The 17,256-nt window shown below is 39.6% G+C and overlaps 1 protein-coding gene and 1 long non-coding RNA gene across 6 annotated transcripts in view; one reads left to right on the top strand and one right to left on the bottom strand.

Moving 5' to 3' along the window:
- The window catches only part of ARPC2 (actin related protein 2/3 complex subunit 2), an 870,481-nt gene that overhangs the window by 11,767 nt on the left and 841,458 nt on the right, over positions 1 to 17,256 (top strand). The window lies entirely within an intron of this gene.
- LOC126932457 (uncharacterized) overlaps positions 1 to 17,256 on the bottom strand; it is a 150,097-nt gene that overhangs the window by 55,500 nt on the left and 77,341 nt on the right. For 4 of the 5 annotated variants that reach the window (XR_007718179.1, XR_007718180.1, XR_007718183.1 and 1 more), the window contains 4 exons: positions 12,622 to 12,715; positions 11,882 to 11,980; positions 11,594 to 11,664; positions 8,768 to 10,702 (listed from right to left, as the gene is read on the bottom strand). This is a non-coding gene — a long non-coding RNA (uncharacterized LOC126932457). Of the gene's footprint in view, positions 1 to 8,767; positions 10,703 to 11,593; positions 11,665 to 11,881; positions 11,981 to 12,621; positions 12,716 to 17,256 lie in introns of those variants that run through there. The other variant, XR_007718181.1, reaches the window with a different exon arrangement.

Genomic DNA, 17,256 nt, shown 5'->3' with positions numbered 1-17,256 from the left:
GAATTTTACAAATGACCAAATAGGGTTTATCCCAGAAATGCAAGGTTGGTTTAATATTTGATGACAAATCAATGCAATTCACTATCTTAGCATACTTTAAAAATAAAATCATATGATATTTCAGATAGATCCCAAAAAAGCATTTGACAAAATTCAGTGTTCATTCCTTACCAAGAAATTAAAATTAAAATTAAAAAACCCACAAACCTTCAGCCAACCAGGAAGAGAAGAGAACTGCCTCGGTCTTACTTAATGGTAAAAAACCAAATGTTTTTCTCCTAAGACAAGGTACAGGAAAATTATGTCTACTCTAACAGTTTCTATTTAGCACTGTCCTATGGGTTTGAGTCAGGGCAGTCAGACAAGAGCAAGAAATAAAAACCATCCAGATTGGAAAAGAAGTGAAACTTTATTTACAGTCTATGTGACTGAAGAGTAGAAAATCAGATAGAATCTATAAAACATCAATTGGATTTCTATATGGTAATGATGATAAATTAGAAATTGATGTTAAACATAATATTATTTATAATAACATCAAAAATATGAAATACTTAAAGACAATTCTGACAAAACATGTGAAAGGGCTATGCCCTGAAAATTACAGAATGTTGCTAAAGATATCTTTAAAAACCCAAATAAATGGAGAGATTCCATCATGTTCATGGGTCAGAACATTCATGTTGTTAAGATGTCAGTTCTCTCCAGATTGAGCTATAGATTCAGTGCAATCCTAATCAAAATTCCAGCAGATTTTTGGTGTATTTAACAAACTGTTTCTAAAATTCATGTGACAATTCAAAAGATCTAGAACAAATTTAATGCAAAATTGTAAAAGAAAAACAAAGTTGGATGACTAACACCATCTGAGCTCTGGATGACTAACACTATCTGAGCTCAAGATTTATTATAAAAGCTGGGCCGGGCGCGGTGGCTCAAACCTGTAATCCCAGCACTTTGGGAGGCCGAGACGGGTGGATCACGAGGTCAGGAGATCGAGACCATCCTGGCTAATACGGTGAAACCCCGTCTCTACTAAAAAATACAAAAAAAAACTAGCCGGGCGAGGTGGCGGGCGCCTGTAGTCCCAGCTACTCGGGAGGCTGAGGCAGGAGAATGGCGGGAACCCGGGAGGCGGAGCTTGCAGTGAGCTGAGATCCGGCCACTGCACTCCAGCCGGGGTGACAGAGCGAGACTCCGTCTCAAAAAAAAAATAAAATAAAATAAAAAAAAATAAAAGCTGAAGAAATAAGGACAGTGTGGTATTGGCATCAAGACCAACAAACAAATCAATGGAGCGCAGAAGACAGGGTCCAAAAATAGATCCATGCAGAGATGGACAACTTGGTTTTTTACCAAGGTACAAAGATGATTTAGAGTAGGAAGGGTAGGCTGCAAACAATTGTGCTGTAACATTTGGATACCCGCATGCCAAAGAATGATCTTCAATCCCTATTTTACATCATAATAAAAAAGTAACCCAAAATACATCCCACAATGCAAAATCTAAACTATAAAACCCTCACAAGACAGTATAGGATAAAAACATTTGTGAACTTGAATTAGGCAAGATTTCTTAGGTCTTACACCTAAAGCATAATCCATAAAACGAAAAAAAAAATCATATATTAGCTTTCAAAGTCAAAAACTTCTCCTCTTCAAAAGACAGAATTTTGTAAATTCTGTAAAAAGAATTAAAAGATAAAAGGCAGCCTAGGAGAACATATTTGTAAATAATACATCTGACAAAGAAGCTGTATTTAGAATTCATAAAGAACTCTCAAAATTCAATAACAAGAAAGCAAGTAATCAAATACAAATGGTCAAAAGACTTGAACAGACAGTCACTAAAGAAAATGTATGGTTGGCAAATAAATAGACAGAAAGATGTTCAACATCAGCAGTTGTTCGGGAAACGCAAACCAAACTAGAATTAGATACCACTACGAAGTTACTGGAATGGCTAACATTGAACACACTGACCCATTTCATGTGTTGCCAAAGATATGGAGTGACTGGGACACACACGTTACTGTTGGGCATAGCCATTTTGGAAAACAGTTTGGCAGATTTTTTAAAAGTTAAACATATACTTACCATATAATCCAGCAATCCCATCCCTAGGTAAAATAATCACTTATCTTCACACACAGAAAACCTACACATGGATGTTTATTGCAGCTTGATTTATAATTGCACAAAACTATAAATGAACCAGATGTCTTTCATCAGGTAAATGGTCATACCAGATTTGGCATATCTTGTACATAGCATGGTATTCAGTAATAAAAAAGACACATTCTTTTTTCTATTGATGCAATCCGTAACACAGGCGAATCTCAAAATAATTATGCTGAGTTAAAGAAGCCAGACCCCAAGAAAAAGATGCATCAACCAGGCAAAATAACCAGTGCTCTGACCCCACTAACCAATGGAATTCAAAAATGATTTTTTTTTTTTGTCAGTTGTACCCATGGCATGAAACACTTGCTCAGAATCCATACCTCTTAATTATGCCTTTAAACAATAGCTTATTATCTGTGTGCATTTTGAGATCATATACTTTTATTTGGCATTTTTTAGGTAACTGACATTTCATTGGACACTTCTCATCCCTATTACCACCATCACCACAAAGCAATCTTCAGAGTTATGATTTAGAATTCAGGAGCTGCTAGACGCATGAATTGGGCAGTTCAAGAATTCCATGGTTCAGTCCTCGAGTTGCAACTTTGATACTTCTGGCTGGAAGTGGGAAAAACTTGGTCATCTAAAGATGACCCCCAAATAAATAAAATTCCTGATCTCTGCTTAGACTACTCCTGCCAGAAACCTCCAAAGTCAGGTTCTTCAGAAAAGTCTGGTCCTGGATTCTGACTCATTCAAGTCTTTCCCTTACTTTCTCCTGAAAATTTGGAGCACAGGGAGCTGCTCCTGTCCAGAGTGTGGACAATCAGAGTGAGATACTTGGCAGGTGAAGCATTTGCCACCTCCTTCACATAAAGGTCTCTACTCTGTTTTTGGCTTATCCTTCCAATTTGAGCTGAGTTGTTTTCTTCATAGCCTTTAAAACCAGGTTTGATTTCTAATTATTTTTAAAAATCGTCTCATCAAGTCAATGATTTCATGACTGTTTTTCTGGTTAAAACCCCCAGTTTAATTAATCTCAGAGGAATCTTCCTGTGTGGTCTCTCCTTATGGTCATCTCCCATCCCATCTGCCCCATCCTTATGAGGGGGATGCAGCCGCTCAGCAATGGTGATTCTTCCATGCTACTGTCTACCCTTTCTCTCTGGTTTTCCTGAGTTGCAGGGATTGCACACCCATTGGGATTGTGAGACTTCTCAGAACCAGCTTCTTCACAGAAATTCTTTCTAACTCTTCCAGCCCATGGAGCTGCATGTCAAGTTACACATTCTTAAAAGGTTCATCACTGACTAGGATCTATCTCCCAGTTCCTCACCCACTACTCTCCAACTCTACGAGTCCCCTCCAACTCAACCTACTGGCATCATTGCCTGCTCCAAACTGTAAGTGGGAAAGTGAGAGTAGAATTTCTGCATCAGGATCCATAAGCTGAAGTGAGTGGGAGAAGGACTTGAATACAGTCTGTTAACACCTCAGGGAGAGTTAATTAAAACCTGAGGAACCAGAGATACCAGATAGTCCTAGCATATGTCAATAATGGCAACTTGGCAGTTTTTATTAGTGTCACAACAGTACTAAAGAAGGAAGTGAGTGGAGAGGTGCAAAGAAAACAAAAAGAACAGAGAAGATGGTGGGGGAGACAGAAGGCTAGCTTTTGCTGACTTCTTGGACTGTTTAGTTGAAAACCAGGAGTTCTGAGAAAGTTTAGTCATGCCTCTCCAGCTTTGCCTATTGCTGGACTTTTCTGGGTTGCCACTGCCAAATATTTGAAAATTTTTGAGAGATTTTTTTTTGTGGAAATATGGCCAAAAGTTTCAGGGAAATAGACAAGTTTCTAAGAAGCTGGACTCCAAGAATGGGTTCAGTGTGAGTAGAAAGGAATATTTTAAACAAATCTAGTACTAAGACTGTGGCTATATTCAAGAGTGATTAAAAGTATTTGAGGATTAGTGAGAAAGATACCAAGTGGTATCAAAGTGTTTATTTTAAAGATGAAACAAAGAGATTAAGCTTCTGATGTGTTGATAGAAGGCTAGCCTGTTTTAATAAAACTATTCTCCTTCTTTTGCTTTTTCTCCCTCTTTTTATTTTCATTTTACTTATGTGTGTGCATGATAATCCACTCCCATTAGCCTTATTCACAGCAGTGGCCCCAAGCAGTCTCAATCATGCGACTAAGATTCTATTCAATTCACTACTTGGTGTCAGTACAGCCCAAACAAAGTGTCACCTCTTGGGGTGATGGTCAAAGGTCCTGAAAACTGATACAAACTTACAAAAATAACTCACCACCTGCATTTCATATCCTCATTTTCTTCTTGTCCATCTATGCTTCAGCTTGTACGTCTCTTCCCTTGACAACCAGAACCTCTGTATTAGCATGCAGTGAGCACACCAATAAGATGATCATTTTTCCCAAGTTCTCTCATCTCCAGTCCATGATGTTTTACTGTTGCATAAGATTTCACTCCAGAATGTCCTTTGGGCCTGACATTCCTAGACGTCAAACATCCCATCCCTACTTGATTTCAAAACTGGTACCATTCCATAAGTAAAATTAAGTAGGACTCCTAAGGTAACGTTTTCTTTATCTGCTAATTAGGGCTTTCTAACTTTGCTAGACCAAGCCCTCAAAAAACAAACAAACAAACATACATACAAAAATACAGAGGGAGTACAAGAAGGAGACATAGAAAAAGAAAGCAAACATACATCTAAAGATATTCAGGGATCTCTGTAACATTCAGACACAGAATGTTAGAACTTGGAAGGATATTAGACAATATGGTTCAATTCTTGCCAGCTTCACAAGTTGTAGCATTAGCTAGGTGAGCTTGAACATACCATTTACACTCTCCAAGCTTCATTCAGTGACAGAGCCAAGTTTGGGACCCAGATATTCCGATACTTTTCTTCCATGAAGCCTTTCCAATTACATAACCTACAAGTGTGCTCACTCTTTAGTGCAAATGTAGGAAAACAAGCTTTGTGTCCATCGGGGATGAGCAGGGTACCCCCTATTGAAAGCGTTTTTGCCAGACTTGGTTGCTCATGCCTGCAATCCCAGTGACTCAGAGGCTGAGGCAGGAGGGTCTCTTGAGGTCAAGAGTTCAGGAAGAGCCTGGGCAACAAAGAAAGACCCAAAATCGAAAATCGATAAATCAATAAACAATAGTCAGGTGTGATGGGGTGCACCTGGAGTTCCACCTACTTAGGAGGCTAAGGCAGGAGGACGGCTTGAGCCCAGGAGTTTGAGGCTGCAGTGAGCTATGATTATCACTGTACTCCAGCCCAGTGGAGTATCCAGCCCAGTGGAGCTATGAGTATCACTGTACTCTAGCCCATCTCTAAAACTAAAATAAAACTAAAGATAAATAATAAATAAATAAATAAATAAATAAGTGTTCTCAGCACTCACAGCTACAGCTGTGAATGGTCGATCAGCTCCAGAGGGGCACTGGGGGAGAGGCCCCAAAGCAATAATATAGAATCTACCATGAGCTCTGAAACCACGGAGGGGCAGCAAACCTTTTGAGAGAGGTCAGCACTGACCATCAGTTTTCCTTTTCTAGAGAACTATTTTCTCTGGCAAGCCCTCATCTCTTATCACGTCCCCAGACCCAACCCCCAGCCTCAGCTTTAGAAAGGTGAATCTTCTTTAAAGAGCCAACACTTGACCTGGCTGCCTAAGGGGTAGAGTGCTGTTCATTCGTCATGGAAAATTTCCTAAGGAAAAGAAATGCATTTATCTTAATTCTGCCCTTATGTTTATACGATTCTTTTCCTGAGGACCTCTACTCTTAATAGAAAGGAGAGAACGAGGAAGACAAGAAAATCTTTGAAGAACATACTTTATAGCCGTATGTACTAGGTCATGGCTGATAAACCAAGCCCCTTTAAAAGACTTGAGAGCAGAGTAATTTAGATTTCCTTTATCTCAAATAACCAGGGCTGTGTGCTGAGACCATTCCCTGGGTATATTCTCCTTCTTTGGAGGCCACCTATTTCAGCCCATTAGACTTGCCTGAGAGGTTGTCTCGGGGTTACCATTGCTTCCCAGGACTTTAGCTGAACTCTGGGAAAGGCAAGCTGAGGGACTATTGAAAAACACAGACATGAAAAATGGAGCTAGTATAAACAACAAAAATTTACGTTATACAACTGGCAGACGTTTGCCAGGGAGGATTTTGAGTGCTGGAATATATTTTTAAATCTCCACAAATAATTTAAGATCTAGGTCAAGCCAGGGGCAAAATAAAATAAAAATAACGAAAATAAAATGAGAGAGATACTGATTTGATTCATTTTCCCATCTGTGAATACCCTGAGATGTAGGCTAAGGAGAAATGCTTGTTAATTTGTGCAAGGGATTTTTTTCTCTGGTTTACTGTGTTATCCTTCCTTTTGGCCTTCGTCACTCAGTTTCAAACATCATAGTACACTGATGCTTTAAACCTGCTTTGCAAATGCTCATGTCTAGTAGTTTGCTTTCTTCTTCAAGCTCAAACCTTTGAGTTCTCAGGCCTTCCATCAGCTTCATGAAATGCAGTTCAGCATTGCTCTTGATCTGTCTGTCCGCTCCTCAACCCTACCCTTCTATCACCTTAGCCTTCTAGCCCCCTAGAGTTAGTTCCATGTGGAGTTCTGAAGACACAGGTCAAATTTGCCTTTTGAGCTTTCAGACCTCTCCAGCCTTGTCTCCTTTTCTTTCAGGGATCTAATGATCATACTATATCCCATATCCATGCACAAATCACCAGCATTTTCCTGGACCAAATTACCTTTCTCAGAATCCAGGGCTTAGCCTTCTGGAATTCTCTGTATCTGCTTCCCTCAGAAATCCTGGTAATAGGTAGGAATTCGAAAACAATAAATTTAGGCCAAGTTGTTAGTACCTGAAAACTGACCTCGTAGGTGAGCCAGTTGAGCACTAACAATAACAATGCAATTTTTGATTTCATTCTGTCTCATTCTATTTTCACAGTCACCCTGTGAGGAGGCATAGAAACATATTACAGATAGCTGAGGTCTCAGTTAGGGGCAAGACTTGTCTAAGGGGATGACAAAAGCTTCTCACCCCACTCAGAGTAAAACTAATCTCCTTAGCATGGCCTTCAAGGTCTTTGGTGGTCTGCCCTGTCTTTCCCTCTCATCTCATTTTCCATGACTCTCTGGCTCTTTACTTCTTTTCATATTTTCTGCTAAAGTATAATTTTCAAAAGTTTAAAAACATCACTTTCATAAAAGTATAAATTCCCCTCATTAATTAATGAGGGAATTAGTAACCTGTTAATATTGTTACAAAAAAGAATTTGAAGAACAAAGTATGTAGGGTAACAGAAATGTTGGCATGAATTTACTAATAGATGCAAAACTGGCTAAAATCCAATAGGAAAACTAAGTATAATGTTTGGAGCAATAAGATTGACAAGGCTTTTAGTTAGAATAATAATAAAAAAAAAAAAAAGGAAAGAAGGCTCAAATTATAAAGTCAGAATAGAAGAAGAGATATCATTACCAACCTTACATAAATAAAAAAATTCATAAGGGAATGCTATGAACAACCACATACCAATGAATTAGATAACGTATCTGAGTTAGATAAATTTTTAGAAGACACAAATTACAGAAAATTACTCAAGAAATATACAAATAATGAATAAAATCTTTAACAAGTAAAGCAGTTGCATTAGCAAATTTAAAATTCATCAAATATTCAAAGAAAAATTGATACCAATACTTCAGAAACCCTTCCAAAAAACACAAGAGCAAGGAACACTTCTCACTTCATTATCTGGAGTCAGCATTTTACTGGGTCATCATACAAAGAGACACCACAAGAAAACAAAACGTCAGATCATTACCCCTTATGAATATAGACCCAAAAGTACTCAACAAAGCACAAGAAAATTCAATAAAACAACATATAAATACATATATACACTAAAGTTAAGTGAGACTTATCCTAGAAATGCAAGGTTTGTTTAACAGCAAAAAATTACTTAATGTAAAATACCATACTAATAGAAGAAAGGGCAAAGCATTTTCTTATGTTCTTTCTCAATGAACATAGAAAAAAAAACTAACAAAAGCCCAACAACGCCCTTTTAAGATAAAAATGCTCACCAAACTAGAACTAGAAAAGAACCTTCTCAGCTTGATAAAGATCATTATGGAAAGCCCACAGCTAATATCATACTTAATAGTAAACAACTGAATGCTCTCCCCGTAAGATCAGGATTAAGATGAGAATGTGTATTCTTGCAATTTCTATTCAACATTGTAATGGAGGGTCTAGCCAGGGCAATTATTGAAGAAAAAGAAGTGAAAATGAAAGTCAAAGGTTGAAAAGGAAAAAGTAAAACTATCTCTATTTGCAGATGGCAAGATTTTGTATATATAAACTATTTACAATTTCACTGAAAAACTATTAAAACTGGTAAATGAGTTGAGTAAGTTTGCAGAATACAAGATCAATATGCTAAAATAAAATAAAATAACTGGGTTTCTATGCATTTTCAGTAAAATTTCAAAAATGAAATTAAGAAATCAATTTTGTTTATAATAATATTAAAGAGAACAAAATACTTAGGAATACATTTAATAAAATAAGTGCAAGACATATACCAACATCATTGAAGGAAATTAAAGATCTAATGAATAGAAAAATAGTCCATGTTCATGGATCAGATGACTTCATATTTTTTAAGATGTCCATGCTTCCCAATTTAACCCACAAGTACAAAACTATCCCAATCAAGTTACCAGCTGCTTTTGTTGCAGAAATGACTAATTGGTCCTTAAATTAATTTAGAAATGCAAGGGACCCCAAAAATTAAAACAATCTTGAGAAACAAGAAAAATGTTAGATAACTCAAACTTCCCAGTTTCAAAATTTACTACAAATCTATAGTAACCAAGAAAGTGTGGTACTGACACAAGGCTAGATGTATAGATCAATGAAACAAAATTGAGAGTGCATAAATAAACCATATTTTTACGATCAGTTGATGTTCAACAAAAGTACAATCACAATTTAATGAAGAAAGAATACTCTATTTAACAAATTGTGGAGGGACATCTGGACATCCACATACGAAAGAATAAATTTGGATCTCTACCACATAACACATACAGACATAAACTGAAAATGAATCATAAACCTAAATGTAAGAGCTAAAACACTAAAACTCTTAGAAGAAAACAAAAAAATAAACCTTTGTGGCTTTATGTCAAGTGATGGTGTCTTTGATACAACATCAAAAGCACAGGCAACAAAAGAAATAATATAAATTGGATTTAAAATTAAAAACTCTTATTTTGCAAATAATACCATCAAGAAGTGAAAAAGGCAAACCTCCTAATGGGAGAAAATAGGTACCTATACAAAAACCACAAAAATATAGTTATCTATACAATTGAATATTATTTGGCAATAAAGAATGAAGTATTGATACATGTTACAGCATAGATGAACCTTGAAACCATTATGCTAAGTGACAGAAATCAGTTTTGAAAGACTGCATACTGTAGGTTTACATTTACATAAAATTTTCAGAATAAGCAAATCTATAGAGACAGAGGGTAGATTAGTGGTTGCCTAGGGCTTGGAAGATGGGGGAAAAAACATGAAAAAGAATGAAAAGGAGCTGCTAATGGGGATGGGGTTTCTTTGCAGGAATGACGAGGAACAATAAAACGGTCTAAAATTAGATTGTTGTGCTGTTTGTACAACCCTGTGCACATACTGAACAAAACTGAATTTTAAGCTTTAAATGGATGAATTGTATGGTATATGAATTATATTTCCATAGAGCTGCTTAAAATGTATTGTTTGGGACTCTCTTTTCTACAGGGTAGAATTCCGTCACATCTGTACTAGACAAAATTCATTGTATTTCTTTAAGGAGGATCATTTGCGTTACTGTCAGTTTTCCACAAGTAAAATAACTTAGAAAATAGAAATTCAGTTAAAGAGAAACATCTCAATATAATCAGATATCCCCAGAGGATATCCTAGACAATGCTCAGCCCTCCACTGAATGGATACTCGGGTATCTCTTGCCCATTTCCAAGTCCTGCAATTTTCCTTGAAAAATATGAAGCTTGTTCTAACCACAGGACCTATGCCAGTTCTATCCCCTCTACTTTAAGCATTCTTCACACATATATTTACCTGGCTCATTCCCCTTTTTCATTCTGGTCTCTGCTAATCTGTTAACCTCTTATTAAAAGCTTCCCTAATCACATGTATTAGTTATGCTTAATACATTGTCTCACAAAGATGTGGCTTTAAACAACAAATACTATCTCAGAGTTTCTCTAGGTCAGGAATCCAGGATTATCTTACCTGGGTGGTTCTAGTTCAGGGTCTTTCCTTCCACTGCAGTCAGAATATTGGTAGGGGCTGTAATTATCTGAAGGTCTGACTGGGGCTGGAGAATCTGTTTCCTAGATGACTCCTTTACATGGCTGTTGGCAGGAGGCCTCCATTCCTTGCCGCATGAACCTCTTTATAAACTGTTTGAGTATCCTCACATGACAGCTAATTTCCCTAGAGGAGACAATCCAAAAACAAGAGGAAGAAGACACAGTGGCTTTATTATCCAGCCTGAAAGCCATACATCATCACTTCTACTTTATTCTATTTGCTAGAAAAAGTCACTAAGCCAAGCCCACACTCAAGGGGAGGTAGCTTAGGCTGCACCTTTTGAAGAGAGGGTGAAAGAGTTTGTGGACCTATTTTAAAGCACTATAACACACCCCTACACAAACACATCTCCTTGTCTGGTACTTTCTACTGCCTTATTTGATTTTTGCTTCCTTCATAACACTGGTATTATTATATTATATATGTATGTGTGAATTATTGCTTTCCCCACCACATTATAAGACCAATAAAAATATTGCATTATTTCACACTGAACACTCAGCACACAGAATAGTACAAGACATATATTAATTCAATGACTGCTTTCTTTCCTAATTAAATGAACATATAGATGAAGTTATAAATTACAGGGGCAGAACCATGCTTGGAAGCTAGGTACAATGACTCCTAACCTATGCCATTTTCCAGTATTTTACCCTTAGTGGAATTCTAATGGTTGAATACACCTCAACAGTGATTCTGGGTGAGGAAAGAGATCTTCCCAGTCCTCCATGAAATCACTCAATTGAGACCTCTTCCACTCTTCACAGATCTAAAACAAACCCTGCTGACCAAAATTCAAGGAAGTCTTTCTTTGATCCATATGCACAAACAAAAACCCTCTCATCTTTTAAGAGTCTGCACGGGGCCTTGGAAGAGTGGGATATGTCTGATACCCCACATTTTCTCCTCTCTTTGTAAAGAGGAAGTTTAATAGCACTGAAGCAGCCTGGAGCTCAGGGTTTAATACAAGCATTGCAACTGGGTTTAGGAATAAGAGACCTTGAATGCTACCTTGCTTGTTCACTCTTGTTTATTCAGGATTTAGCAGCATCTCTGAAGCCAAATGTTGATGCTCCTTGGCTCTGAAGAACAAGGAAATCCACACACAATTAGGAAGCAGACGGTAATGGAAAGTACACAGGATTGGGCATCCACATACTTTGTATCCATCACTAATTTGCTGAAAATTGTATTTTTCATACCTGTAAAATAGCAGGGTGTGGCTGAGGAGAGTATAGACAACTTCAAATTCCTATTCAGGTTCTACTGTTTTGTAAGTTTGGACATGTCTTAGCATACCTTGGATAGTCTTTGCCAGTTTCTTTCCAGGTATTTCAACAACAATCAGCATGGGATGCACTTGCATGTGCCTCTCCCTTCTCTAGCAGCCTTCAGATTCTAGGAAGATGATGTGTACAAAAGAAAAAAAAACAAGCCATTTCTCAGTGATCTTTTTAGTATACAGAAAAGTGATAGGAGACATGGAAGACAAACTGCCTACTTCCTGCACAATATGAGGCAAAACACCAACTTCAGGGGACTGGAGAATGGAAGTCTTAGCTCTTCCCTATCACCTCCCAGCCAGTGGGAAGTCAAAAAGAATGGTGACTCCTCATGCTTACAGAGGGCAGTGTTATTTCAAAGACTATGGTGAGTTCCCCAGCTCTCAGCAAGGGTGCCATCTAACCCCCAGCTCTCAGCAAGGGTGCCATCTCATCACTCCCCCTTGGTACCCTCAATGGAGCTTCTAAATCAACACCAAAGGAGGCGCAGTCTTTAGGGAAACTCCAAGCCTCAGGAACCACCTCATTAAACTGGTGTCTTAGCTGAAGAGACAGTAGTGGGGGTGAAGTGGCAACAACAAGATGTTCATATGCACCCTCTGATTAATTTACAGGGGGAAATTGTCTTATACCTTTCCACCTGAGTGTCTGCCTCTGCATAGCCATGGAGCAGTACCCTGGAAACAGTAACAGTGATGACAACAATGAGAACAACACCCACTCTGTTTAAGCTCTAGCCCCAGGCAATCCCCTTACCTGATGTGACATCAGAAGGAAAGCACATGGGATTGTCTCCCTTGGGAATGTCTGGGAAATCCTATCCTTGCTTGGGTCTTGGGCTACCACATTTCTATCAAAAGCAAAATGGAGAAAGAAGAATTTAAAAAGTTATTGGGAAGCAAGGAATAAGTGAAAGGAGAGAAAACTCAGTTTTTTGCTTTACGGCCTGTGATATATGCAAGCTAACCAATTAAAGAATATCAGAGCTAGAAATGTTCTCAGAGATGTAGTCCAATGTCCTCCTGTTTTAGATGAAGAAATACCACAGACAGGTGAAGGAATTCATTCACAATCTCATGGTGTGAGGACCACTTGATGGTTAGGAGTTATGGTTACAGACAGAAATGAATGGGCCTGAAGAATGGAAGAAACAGGTGAGAAAGCCAAGATACTGATTTCTATTGAGTTTTAGAAATCATGATCAATAGTATTAGTGACCGTTAAGGAGGGTGATAAAAGGGGCAGAGTCCAGGATGTTCTCAGATTTCTAGCATGGGAGACTAGGTACATCTTGGTGACATGTACTAAGATGGGAGAAACCAGAGAGGAAACAGGTCAAGAGATTGACACTGTGTGTCTTATTTGAGAAGGAAATTCAGTTGCAACACCCAATAATCAATTAGGGTTGGAACCCAGGAGAGAGATTCCGATTTGAGAGACAACATTTACTGTGGGTGACAATCAAAGCCATGAGAATGGATGAGGTCTTTGAGAAAGAATTTGTAAAAGGGAGTGGAGAACAGAGCATCTGAAAGAGATGGGTGCTTGAGAGGCAGAGAGAGAAAAAAGAAATGGGGAAACTGAGGAGTAGTCAGTTGGGTGGGGGGTAGAACCTGGAATAGGGATGTGGGAGTCAAGAACAGCTCACTACAGAATGTAGCATCCATGGAGCCCACATGTGCTTAGCCAGGCTCTCAGACCTTTTGCTCTTTCCTGGTCAGGATAAGGCAGGAAAGTCTCCAACATATTTGCTCTGATTTGCTCTCCTGCATGTCCCAATATGAAGTTTTGAGGCTCCTGAAGCAAAGTCAGTTTTCCCAGATACGACCCAGAGTGAATCCTCTAGAATCAGCCTCTGCTAAGAGATTTCCCAAATGCTCCATATAGCCCATTCGTAGTGTCCTGCATTGAGGGTCAGGTAAGGGTGCTGCTCTTTCGGTATCTGTTAAATCACAATGACTCAGACTGTCTCGTGTTTAGAAGACTCACATAGAGCTTTGCAGAAAAGATGAGAGGAAGACAGAAGAGAGGAAAAAGAGTAAGGAAGAGCACGGGAAAAAAAGTAGTTAAAACAAATACCTAAATAGAAGTCTCTGTGCTTTCAAAGCTTTGATTTCTCAAGCAAAACGTTCCTTAGGTGAAAAAGCCACCCCTTATTCATTTTTTATTTTTACCTTTCTAGTGTTTGGTGTGAAGTAGGAGCATAAATCCTGTCCCATGAATTCATTCAAGAGTCCTAATGCTAATTCTATCACAAAAACCAGCACAAAATGCCCAAGCATTCAGTCTAACAGGGTTTGAGACCCAATGTGCTGCTCTTTCATGCTTCTCCTGAGAGCGATTTTCCTTGGTTACCCTCACCCTCCCTTTCATTGGGTTCCCCAAGCTCTGGCTTCTCCAAAACATTTGAAGAATAAGTAGCCATTCTTCATGTGACCTGTTCATTTTTTTCAAAATGAAAAGTTGTACAAAGTATGTAGAAAAGCATAAAAATATGCATTGGTCTTAAGAAGCCCAGGGCTATCCCAACATATTACTCCCATAATTTTCCACTGTGGGTGCCCAGATGGGTTAGATGGTGCTCAAGATTCTTCAGCTTATTCATGACTTATGCAGCCAGCTCCTCGGGAGGTATGGAAAATGAGAGAGCCCAGTCTGGAACCTCAAACCTTCAGACTGCCAAGGGCTGGTAGGATTTCCCCAGCATCCAATCTTCATCCTTAAAAGGGTCTGCTCTGCCAAGGACCCATTCTCTTGATTTCAGCTCAATGATCTTGTCTGCCTTGGCAGGGCCTGCTCACAACAAGCTTGGATGTCATGGAATTTCGGGGAAGAAAGAGGATTAAATACTTCTCCATGTTACTTCTTGCCCTCCCTGAAACAGTTGACTGGACTCTAACACTTAGTTTGGGGAAGAATTTTACCCTGAAGCCATCTGGCAAGGCAAAAGACATGTCTTTTCATATTCTGCTTTCCTTGGGAGTAATAGGCCAAGAGAGATTCATGTTTGCCTCACAAAGAGGAGGTGACCGTGGTTTCTAGAGACACCTCGCTTTAATGCAGTGGAGTCAAGAGGGAAGAGGCTGGAAAAGCAGGATGCTTACTTTACCTCCACCCCTCACTCCCCTGGGGACTTGTCTATGGTCAAATCCCTAAAGACTCTCTTTTCACATTGGTAAATCGGGGGCAAGAACCACATAGCTCACCTCAGTTTAGTAAGGCCAAAACAAGAGAGTAGTGAGCATTTGAGAAGCACTGACATGGAAATTATAAACAATGAAGCCCTCTATAAACAGGCTCTTGGCTGAGTTTTAGAGGAGGATTTCTTCATCTAGTTTGGGGCAAGTCAGTTCATCCATATTAACTCGCACAAATCTGATCCAAAGTGTGCAACTCGATTCCTTCTGCATCTCCTTCCCTCACATTGCTCATTTCTACAGGACACAGTATATTTCAGCACATAACTGCACATCAAGTAAAACTGACTTGGGAGGGGTGGCGGCTAACCAGAATTTGAGTTCTTGTTCAGTGACATGGAATGTATGAAGCAAGGGCCTGGCTAAACAGCTTTATATAATAGAGTAAAGTAGGGTAGCACCAACAAAGAAATCGAGTAAGCCTTTGGAGCTTCTTGTCCTGACCAAGTTCACCTGTAGTGAGGAGAGAACACCCATTCATGGATCACTCAGGTGGTGACAAGGAGATGAGGTAATGCCTTTATTTTCACAGCATATGAGTGGCCTCTCTGGGCTGTGGGCAGAAGCTGCCATGGCCTGGAGGAAGGTCCTGCCATCTTGAAAGTGCCCCCATATCACCCTTCCACATTCCTTTTGTTTTTATAAATGTATGTCTGTCTATATAATCTCTCCCTCTATCCTGGCAGGAAACTCATTTTGTAATGGAACAAAATCAGTAAGCCAGAGTGTCCACTAAATCATTGTTGAGATATACAAAGGGGCTGGGTTGATACTTGGTGTAGAAGAAAGAAAGACAAAGTGGCCCTGAAGATGAGCCTGGGCTGAGAGAAAACAGATCAGGCACGCTGAAACCTGGGAGGCATAAGCATGACGAATTTCTACCTTCTGTCTTGGGTACAATGTCAACCAAATGTGTCTTTCCACTTTACATCTCAAAACTCAGGTAATGGGGTAGGAAAGCTTAGTGTAACTGAGACAGAACTGAGGACAATGAAGTCTGCTGGCCTGGCTTCCCACTGTAATAACATACTGGACATTCATCTCAGCTAAGCTACTTCAGACAACAAAGGAAAGGTGTTAGGATGTCAAATAATTAGGACTAGGCCTATGTTGCTGCCGTACATTATATTTATGCCTTGCTGTGTAACACAGAGCAAGTCACTGCTCTCTGGAATTTTTCATCTGTAAAATTATATTACAGCTAAGAACTGACCTACCAGAGGGCAAGAGAGTCCCAGCCCTTTAACACCCTGGTATTGCATTAGGGTTGCTCAACCCAAGGGTCATGATGCATAACTCTCTGTCCATGGAGCATCATTTGTGTGGCTACAATTTCCTGCTGTACCCCCAGCCCAACGCCAGGAAATCTCTCCTCTGTTTTTTATCGATCTTTTGTTCGTATGTGCTATTTCTTCTTTTCTTTGTAGGTTATGAGAAATGGAAGTAAAAGAGGAGGGCTAGTGATCTAGTAGGAACTGGATTTCAGTTTTGAATCTGAGCACTTGGTGACATGAGATAGGGTGTTGATAGGTTTCACCCATCACCTAACAGCAGAGCAGGGAGAAGATAAGACGGAATGCCAAGCACAAGAATAGATTTCTGAAGGGTCCCAGGACCCATGCAGAGGGGCCAGACCCGCACAGATCCCTACAGTAACTTAGGAGCTGGCACGAGGCAGTGAATTTAGGGGCAGTCGGTCCTTCACTCGAGGTATGTCCCTTTATGGTCTGGCAGCCAGGTGTATGCCAGCTTTTCAGGGGCAGGCACTGAAAGCTGCTGTGGGAAGCACAGCTGGCAGACCCTCCAGATTCTCAAAATTTCACCACTGTCCCTGGTATGTTGGCTAGGCCTGCCTCACTCCTTTCCCTCTTACTAACTCTCAAGAAAGGGATGCCAACCTGTCTGCTTTGTCTGGGAGACTTCCGCTGCATTTCTGAGAAATACTGGCTATTAAGAATACCTTCCGGCCTCGGGTCCTCCCCAGTTCAATCCGCCACAGACAGGGTATTTGTCCCCTCCTTACACCTTGAGGGACAATCCACCCACCTGCCTCCTCACTCTCAATGCTTACCCAGCCTAGGCTGGAGCCCACCTGAAATGGGGAGGGCCAGGACAACTCTATTCAGAAGCAAGGGGTATAGGAGACTTTGTAATGTTTGAGGCTTTGGGTTTCTGAAAATGTCACTGTGTTTTT

This window comes from Macaca thibetana, chromosome 12 (genome assembly GCF_024542745.1).
Source record: "Macaca thibetana thibetana isolate TM-01 chromosome 12, ASM2454274v1, whole genome shotgun sequence".
Lineage (NCBI taxonomy): Eukaryota > Metazoa > Chordata > Mammalia > Primates > Cercopithecidae > Macaca > Macaca thibetana.
This window is presented reverse-complemented; position numbering and strand designations above follow the sequence as displayed.